Source organism: Pan paniscus, chromosome 18, assembly GCF_029289425.2.
Source record: "Pan paniscus chromosome 18, NHGRI_mPanPan1-v2.0_pri, whole genome shotgun sequence".
In the NCBI taxonomy this organism is placed as follows: Eukaryota; Metazoa; Chordata; class Mammalia; order Primates; family Hominidae; genus Pan; species Pan paniscus.
This window is the reverse complement of record NC_073267.2, coordinates 55,096,090-55,105,623: the sequence shown is the minus strand read 5'-3', so window position 1 is coordinate 55,105,623 and position 9,534 is coordinate 55,096,090.

The window sequence follows — 9,534 nt, the reverse complement described above, 5'->3', positions numbered from 1 at the left end:
CAACAGGTTGGGTACACTCTTATTGTAGAATCTACATAGGGACATTTATTTGCCCCTTTAGGCCCATAGTGAAAAACAGAATAGCTTGTGATAGAAAGTATAAATAAGCTATCTGGGAAAATGCTTGGTGACGTGTAGATTCACCTTATGGAGTTAACCTTGTTTTAATTCAAAAGGTTGAAAACACTTTTTTTTTTGTAAAATCTATGAAGGGACATTTCTGAGCCCATTGAGGAGCATAGTGAAAAACTGAATATCCCACAATAAAAACTAAAAACAAGCTATCTGTGAAAATGCTTTGTGATGTGTGGATTTATCTTACCAAATAGCACCTGTGTGGATTCACCAGATTGGAATCACTCTTTCTGTAGAATCTCAGGAGAAGCATTTCTGAACCCATTAGGTTCCATAATGAAAAATTAAATATCCCACAATAAAAACTAGGAATAAGCTATCTGTGAAAATGCTTTGCAATGTGTGAATTCATTGAGAAGAGTTAAACTTTTGTTTTGATTCAACAGTTTGGAAACACTCCTTTTGTAGAATCTATGAAGGGACATTTCTGGGTCTGTTGAGGCCCATAGTGAAAAACCAAATTTCATGTGATAAAAACTAGAAACAAGCTATCTGTGTAAATGCTTTTCAATGTGTGCATTCATCTCAAAAAGTTAAACCTTTGTTTTGATTCAACAGGTTGGAAACACTCATTTTTTAAAATATACAAATAGAAATTTCTGAGCCCATTGTGACCTGTAGTGAAAAACTGAATTATGTGCATAAAAACTAGAAACAATCTATCTGTGAAAATGCTTTGTGATGTGTGGATTCGCCTCACTGAATGGGACCTGTGTTTTGATTCACCAGGTTGGAAACACTCTTTTTGTAGAATTGATGAAGGGACATTTCTGAGCACTCTGAAACCACAGTGAAAAAGTATATATCTTACAATGAAAATTAGAAACAAGCTGTCTGTGAAAACGCTTTCTGATGCATAAATTCATCTCACCAAATGAAACCTGTGTTTTGACTCAACAGGTTGGAAACACTCTTTTTGTAGAATATATGAAGGGACATTTCTTACGCATTGAGTACAATAGTGAAAAACTGAATTTCCTGTGACAAAAAGTAGAAACAAGCTATCTGTGAAAATGCTTTGCAATGTGTGTATTCATCTCACAAAGTTAAACCTTTGTTTTTATTCAGCAGATTAACACTCTTCTCATTGAATTTATGAAATAATATTTCTGAACCACTGAAACCTATAATATAAAATCAAATTTCCCATGATAAAAACTGGAAACAAGCTATGTGTGAAAATGCTTTGCAATGTGTCAATTCATCACAGAATGTTAAACTTTGTTTTAATTCAACAGGTTGAAAACACTCTTTGTGTAGAATCTACAAAGGGACATTTCTGAGCCCTTTGAGGCCTGTAGTGAAAAATTAAACATCCTACAATAAAAACTAGAAACAAGCTATCTGTGAAAATGCTTTGTGATGTGTGGATTCATCTCACAGAATGGAACCTGTGTTTTAATTTACCAGGTTAGAAACACTCTTCTTGTAGAATTTACAAAGAAACATTTTTAGGCCATTGAGGCCTGTAGTGAAAAACTAATTATCTTGTATAAAAACTAGAAACAAGTGATCTGTGAAAATGCTTGGTGATGTGATTAATCCCACATAGTTAATCTTTGTTTTGATTCAAAAGGCTGGAAACACACTTCTGTAGAATGTACAATGGGACATTTTTGAAACCATTAAAACCTGTAGCTAAAAACTGAATATCTAGTGATAAAAACTAGAAAAAATCTATCTGTGAAAATGCTTTGCCATGTGTGGATTCATCACACAGATTCAAACCTTTGCTTTTATTCAACAGGTTGGAAATACTCTTTTTGTAGAATTTACAAAGGGACATTTCTGAGCCCATTGTGGCCTGTAATGAAAAAACAAATATCCCACAATATTAACTAGAAAGAAGCTATCTGTGAAAATACTTCTTGATGTGTTGGTTCGTCTTACTGAATGGAACCTGTGTTTTGATTCAGCAGGTTAGAAATACTCTTGTTATAATATCTACAAAGGAACATTTCAGAGCACACTGAGGCCTGTAGTGTAAAACCAAATATCCTGCAATAAAAAGTACAAACAAGCTATCTGTTGAAATGCCTTGAAATGTGTGGATTCATCTCATCGAATGGAACATGCGTTTTTACTCATCAGGTTGGAAACATTTTTTGTAGAATTTATGAATGAACATTTCTGAGCCCTTTGATGCCTGTAGTGAAAAACTGAATATCCCTCAATAGAAATGAGAAACAAGCTATCTGTGAAAATGCTTTGTGATATGTGGATTTGTCTCACAGAGTTAAAAAACTTTGTTTTTATTCAACAGGCTGGAAACACTCTCTTTGTAAAATCAACAAAGAAGCATTTCTGAGACCCTTGAGGCCTATTGTAAAAAATTGAATATACCATGATGCAAGCTATCTGTGGAAAGGCTTCACAATATGTGGGTTCATGTCTCAGAATTAAACCTTTATTTTGATTCAACAAGTTAAAAACTATTTTGTAGAATCTACAAAGGGACATTTCAGAGCCTATTGAGGCCTATAGTAAAAAAAAAAAAAATCCCGTGATAAAATCTAGACACAAGCTATCTGTGAAAATGCATTGGGATGTGTGGATTCATCTCACAGAGTTAAACCATTGCTTTGATTCAACAGGTTGGGAACACTGTTTTTGTAGAATCTACGTAGGGACATTTCTAATCCAATAGAAGCCTATAGTGAAACACCAAATATCCCACCTAAAAAAACTGAAAACAAGCTATCTGTGAAAATGCTTTGCAATGTTTGGATTCATCTCACAGAGTTAAACTTTATTTTGATTTAACTGCTTGGAAACACCCTTTTTGTAGAATCTATGAAGGGATATTTCTGAGCCCATGAAGGCCTATTGTGAAAAACAAAATTTTCAATAATAAAAACTAGAAACAAGCTATCTGTGAAAATGCTCTGTGATTTGTGGATCCATCTCACAGAATTAAACCTTTATTTTTATTCAACAGTTCAAGAACACTCTTTTTGTGAAATCTATGAAGGGATACTTCTGAGCCCATTCAGGTCTATAGTGAAAAACTAAATACCCTGCAATAAAAATTAGAAATAAGTTATCTGTGAAACTGCTTTGTGATGTGTGCATTCATCTCACAGAGTTAAACCTTTCTTTTGATTCAGCAGGTTGGAAACCCTCTTTTTGTAGAAACTGTGAAGGGACATTTGGGAGCCCATTGAGGCCTATAGTGAAAAATGGAATATCCCCCTATAAAAACTAGAAAGAAACTCTCTGTAAAACCATTTGTGATGGGTGGATTCATCTCACAGAGTTAAACCTTTGTTTTGATTCAGCAATTTGGAAACACTTTTTTTGTAGAATATATGAAGGGACGTTTCTGAGCCCATTTAAGCCTGTAGTAAAAAACAGAATATCTCACTATAAAACCAACAAACAAGCTATCTCTGAAAATGCTTTGTGACGTGTAGATTCACATTGCAGTTAAACCTTTCTTTTGTTGTGTGGATTTTTCTATTGATGTGTGGGTTCTTCTCACCATATAGAACCTGTGTTTTCATTTACCAGATTCAAAACCCTTCTTTTGTAGAATCTATGAAGGAACATTTTTGCTCTCATTGAGGCCTATACTGAAAAACTGAATATATTAATATAAAAACTAGAAACAAGCAGTCTGTTGAAATGGATTAAATGTGTGGATTTATCTAGCAGAGTTAAAGCTTTGTTTTAATTCAGCAGGTTGGAAACACTGTTTTTCCAGAATCTATGAATGGCTGTTTCTAAGATCATTGAGGCCTATAGTGAAAAACCGAGTACACCGGGATAAGATCTACAAACAAGCCATCTATGAAAATGCTTTGTGATGTGTATATTCACCTCCCTGAGTGGAACCTATTTTGCTTCACCAGGTTGGAAACACTTCTTGTAGAATCTACGAAGGGACATTTTCAAGCCCATTGACAGCTGTAGTATAAAACTGAATATACTGAAGATGGCCAAATGGCAGCAGCTCTGGTCTGTAGCTCCCAGTGAGATTGATGCAGAAGATGGGTGATTTCTGCATTTCCAACTGAGGTACCTTGTCCTTCTCACTGGGACTAGTTGGACAGTGGGTACAGCCCATGGAGGGTGAGCTGAAGCAGGGTGGGGCATTGCCTCATCTAAGAAGCACAAGGGGTCCAGGGATTTCCCTTTCCTAGCCAAGGGAAGCTGAGAGAGATACCTGAAGGAGAGGCATACTCCTGCCCAAATACTGTGCTTTTCCCACAGTCTTCAAAACCAGCACACCAGGAGAGTCCTTCCCATGCCTGGCTCAGCAGGTCCCACACCCATGGAGCATTGCTCACTGCTAATACAGCAGTCTGAGATTGACCTGGGATGCTATAGCTTGGTGTTGGGGGGCAGGCTGTCTGCCATTGCTGAGACTTGAGTAAGTGGTTTTATGCTCACTATGTGAACAAAGCAGCAGGGAAATGCAAACTGGACAAAGCCCACCACAGCTCAGCCAGGCCTACTGCCTCTCCAGATTCCACCTCTGTGGGCAGGGCATGTCTGAACAAAAGGCAGCAGACAGCTTCTGCAGACTTAAATGTTCCTGCCTGACAACTCTGAAGAAAGCAGTTGTTCTCTTATCGTGGTGTTCGAGCTCTGATAACAGACAGACTACTTCCTCAAGTGGGTCCCTGACACCCATGTAGCCTGCCTGGGAGACACCTCCCAGTAGGGGTTGACAGACACCTCATACAGGTGGGTGCCCTCTGGGACTAAGCTTCCAGAGAAAGGAACAGACAGCAATATTTGTGGTTCTGCAGCCTCCACTGGGATACCCAGGCAAACAGTTTGGAGTGGACCTCCATCAACCTCTAAACAAATCTGCAGCTGAGAGGCCTGACTGTTAGCAGGAAAACTAACAAAGAGAAAGGAAGAGCATCAACATGAAAAAAAAAAAAGGACATCAACACCAAAACCCCATCCATAGGTCACCAACATCAAAGACCAAACATAGATAAAACCACAAAGATGGGGAGAAACCAGAGATGAAAGGCTGAAAATTCCAAAAACCAAAATGTTTCTTCTCCTCCAAAGGGCCACAACTCCTTACCAGCAACGGAACAAAACTGGACAGAGAATGAGTTTGACAAGCTGACAGAAGTAGGCTTCAGAAGGTCGGTAATATCAAACTTCTCCAAGCCAAAGGAGTGTATTCTAACCCATTGCAAGGAAGCTAAAAACCTTGAAAAAAAGGTGAGATCAGTGGTGAACGAGAATAACCAGTGTGGGGAAGAAATTAAATGACCCGACAGAGCTGAAAACCACAGTACGAGAACTTTGTGAAGGATACAAACCTTCAATAGCTGATTCAATCAAAGGGAAGAAAGAATATCAGTGATTGAAGATCAAATTAATGAAATAAAGCAAAAAGACAAGATTAGAAATAAAAAAGAGTAAAAAGAATGAACAGTGCCTCCAAGAAATATAGGACTATGTGAAAAGAACAAATCTACATTTGATTGTTGTACCTGAAAGTGACGGGGAGAATGGAACCATGTTGGAAAACACTCTTCAGGACATTATTCAGGAGAACTTCCCCAACGTAGCAAGGCAGGACAACATTCAAATTCAGGAAATACAGAGAACACCACAAAGATACTCCTTGAGAAGGGCAACCCCAAAACACATAATTGTCAGATTCACCAGGACTGAAATGAAGGAAAAAGTGTTAAGGGCAGCTAGAGATAACAGTCGGGTTACCCAAAAAAGAAGCCCATCAGACTAACAGCGGATCTCTTAGTAGAAACTGTACAATCCAGAAGAGAGAGAGGGCCAATATTTAACATTCTTAAAGAAAAGAATTTTGAAGCCAGAATTTCATATCTAGCCAAACTAAGCTTTGTAAGGGAAGGAGAAATAAAATCCTTTACAGAGAAGCAAATGCTTAGAGATTTTGTCACCACCAGGCCTGCCTTACAAGAGCTCCTGAAGGAAACACTAAACATGGAAAGGAACAACTGGTACCACCCACTGCAAAAAACATGCCAAATTGTAAAGGCAATCAATGCTATGAAGAAACTGCATCAATTAACAGGCGATATAACCAGCTAGCATCATAATGACAGGATCAAGCACACACATAACAATATTAACCTTAAATGTAAATGAGCTAAATGCCCAAATTAAAAGACACAGACTGGAAAATTGGATAAAGAGTGAAGACCCATCATTGTTCTGTATTCAGGAGACCCATCTCACATGCAAAGACAAATATAGGTTCAAAATAAAGTGATGGAGACAGATCTACCAGGCAAATGGAGAAAAAAAAAAAGAGGGCTTGCAATCTTGGTCTCCATAAAACAGACTTTAAACCAACAAAGATCAAGAGATAAAGAAGGCCATTACATAATGGTAAAGGGATCAATTCAACAAGAAGCGCTAACTATCCTAAATATATATGTACCCAATACAGGAGAACCCAGATTCATAAAGCAAGTCCTTAGAGACCTGCGAAGATACTTAGACTCACACACAATAATAACGGGAGACAATACTAGGCAGAGGAATGAGACAGAAAATTAACAAGGATATCCAGGACTTGAACTCAGCTGTGGACCAAGTGGACCTAATAGACATCTACAGAACTCTCAACCCCAAATCATCAGAATATACATTATTCTCAGCTCCACATTGCACTTATTCTAAAATTGACCACATAACTGGAAGTAAAACACTCCTCAGCCAATGGAAGAAAATGGAAATTACAACAAACTGTCTGTCAGACCACAGTGCAATCAAATTAGAGCTCAGGATTAAGAAACTCACTCAAAACCGCCCAACTACATGGAAACTGAACAACCTGCTCCTGAATGACTACTGGGTACATAATGAAATGAAGGCAAAAATAACGCTGTTCCTTGAAACCAATGAGAACAAAGACACAATGTACCAGAATCTCTGGGACACATTCAAAGCAGTGTGTAGGGGGAAATTTAAAGCACTAAAAGCCCACAAGAGAAAGAAGACAGATCTAAAATCGACACTCTTAACATCACAATTAAAAGAACTAGAGAAGCAAGAGCAAACAAATTCAAAAGCTAGCAGAAGACAAGAAATAACTAAGATCAGAGCAGAACTGACGGAGATAGAGACACAAAAAAGCTTCCAAAAAAATCAATGAATCCAGGAGCCAGTTTTTTTTAAAAGATCAACAGAATAGACTGCTAGCAAGACTAATAAAGAAGAAAAAAGAGAAGAATAAAATAGACACAATAAAAAATGATAAAGGGGATACCTCCACTGATCCCACATAAATACAAACTGCAATCAGAGAATACTATAAACACCTCTATGCAAATAAACTAGAAAGTCTAGAAGAAATGGATAAATTCCTGCACACATACACCATCCCAAGAATAAACCGGGAAGAAGTTGTTTCTCTGAATAGACTGACAACAGGTTCTGAAATTGAGGCAAGAATTAATAACCTACCAACAAAAAAAGTCCAGGGCCAGATGGATTCAGCCAAATACTACCAGAGGTACAAAGAGGAGCTGGTAGCATTCCTTCTGAAAGTATAACCAGAATCTACAATGAATAGAATCTACAATCAATAGAAAGAGAGGGAATCATCCCTAACTCATTGTATGAGGCCAGCATCATCCTGATACCAAAACCTGGCAGAGACACAACCAAAGAAAGATAATTTTAGGCCAATATCCTTGATTAATATCGATGCAAAAATCCTCAGTAAAATACTGGAAAGCCTAATCCAGAAGAACATCAAACAGCTTATCCACCACGATCAACTTGGCTTCATACCTGGGATGCAAGGCTGGTTCAACATACACAAATCAATAAACATAATCCATCACATAAATAGAAGCAATGACAAAAACCACATGGTTATCTCAATAGATGCAGAAAAGGCCTTCAACAAAATTCAACAGCCCTTCATGCTAAAAACTCCCAATAAAATAGATATTGATGGAACATATCTCAAAATAATAAGAGCTATTTATGGCAAACCCACAGCCAATATCATACTGAATGGGCAAAAACTGGAAGTATTCCCTTTGAAAACTGGCACCAGACAAGGATGCCCTCTCTCACCACTCCTATTCAACACAGTATTGGAAGTCTTGGCCAGGGCAATCAGACAAGAGAAATAAATAAAGGCTATTTAATTAGAAAAAGAGCAAGTCAAATTGTATCTGTTTGCAGATGACATGCTTGTATATTTAGAAAACCCCATTATCTCAGTCCAAAATCTCTTTAAGCTGATAAGCAACTTCAGCAAAGTCTCAGGATACAAAATCAATGTGCAAAAATCACATTCCTATACACCAAGAGCAGACAAACAGAGAGCCAAATCATGAGTGAACTCTCATTCACAAATTCTATGAAGAGAATAAAATACCTTGGAATCCAACTTACAAGGGATTTTAAGGATCTCTTCAAGGATAACTACAAACCACTGCTCAATGAAATAAAAGAGGACACAAACAAATGGAAGAACACTCCATGCTTATGGATAGGAAAAATCAATATCATGAAAATGGCCATACTGCCCAAGGTAAGTTACAGATTCAATGCCATCCCCATCAAACTACCACTGACTTTCTTCACAGAATTGGGAAAAATTACTTTAAATTTCATATGGAATCAAAAAAAGCCCACATCGCCAAGACAATCCTAAGCAAAAAGAACAAAGCTGCAGGCCTCAAGCTACCTGACTTCAAACTATACGACAAGGCTACAGTAACCAAAAAAGCATGGTACTGCAACCAAAACAGGTATACAGACCAATGGAACAGAACAGAGGACTCAGAGGTAACACCACACATCTACAACTATCTGATCTTCCACAAAGCTGAAAAAAAAACATGCAATGGGGAATGGATCCCCTATTTAATAAATGGCATTGGCAAAACTGGCTAGCCATATGTAGAATGCTGAAACTGGATCCCTTCCTTACAACATATACAAAAATTAACTCAAGATGGATTAAAGACTTAAATATGAGACATAAAACTATAAAAACCCTAGATGAAAACCTAGGCAATACCATTCAGGACATAGGCATAGGGAAAGACTTCATGACTAAAACATCAAAAGCAATGGGAACAAAAGCCAAAATTGTCAAACGGTATTTAATTAAACTAAAGAGCTTCTGAACAGCAAACAAACAAACAAACAAACAAACAAACAAAAAAAACAAAAAAAACTATCCTAACATGATGAAACCTGTCTCTACTAAAAATACAAAAAATTAGCTGGCCCTGATGGTGGGCACCTCTAGTCCCAGCTACTCGGGAGGCTGAGGCAGGAGAATGGTGTGATCCTAGTAGACAGAGCATGCAGTGAGCCAAGATCGTGCCACTGCACTCCAGCCTGGGTGACACAGCAAGAATCTGCCTCAAAAAAAAAAAAAAAAAAAAAAAAAAAAAAAAAAAAAAAAGAAGA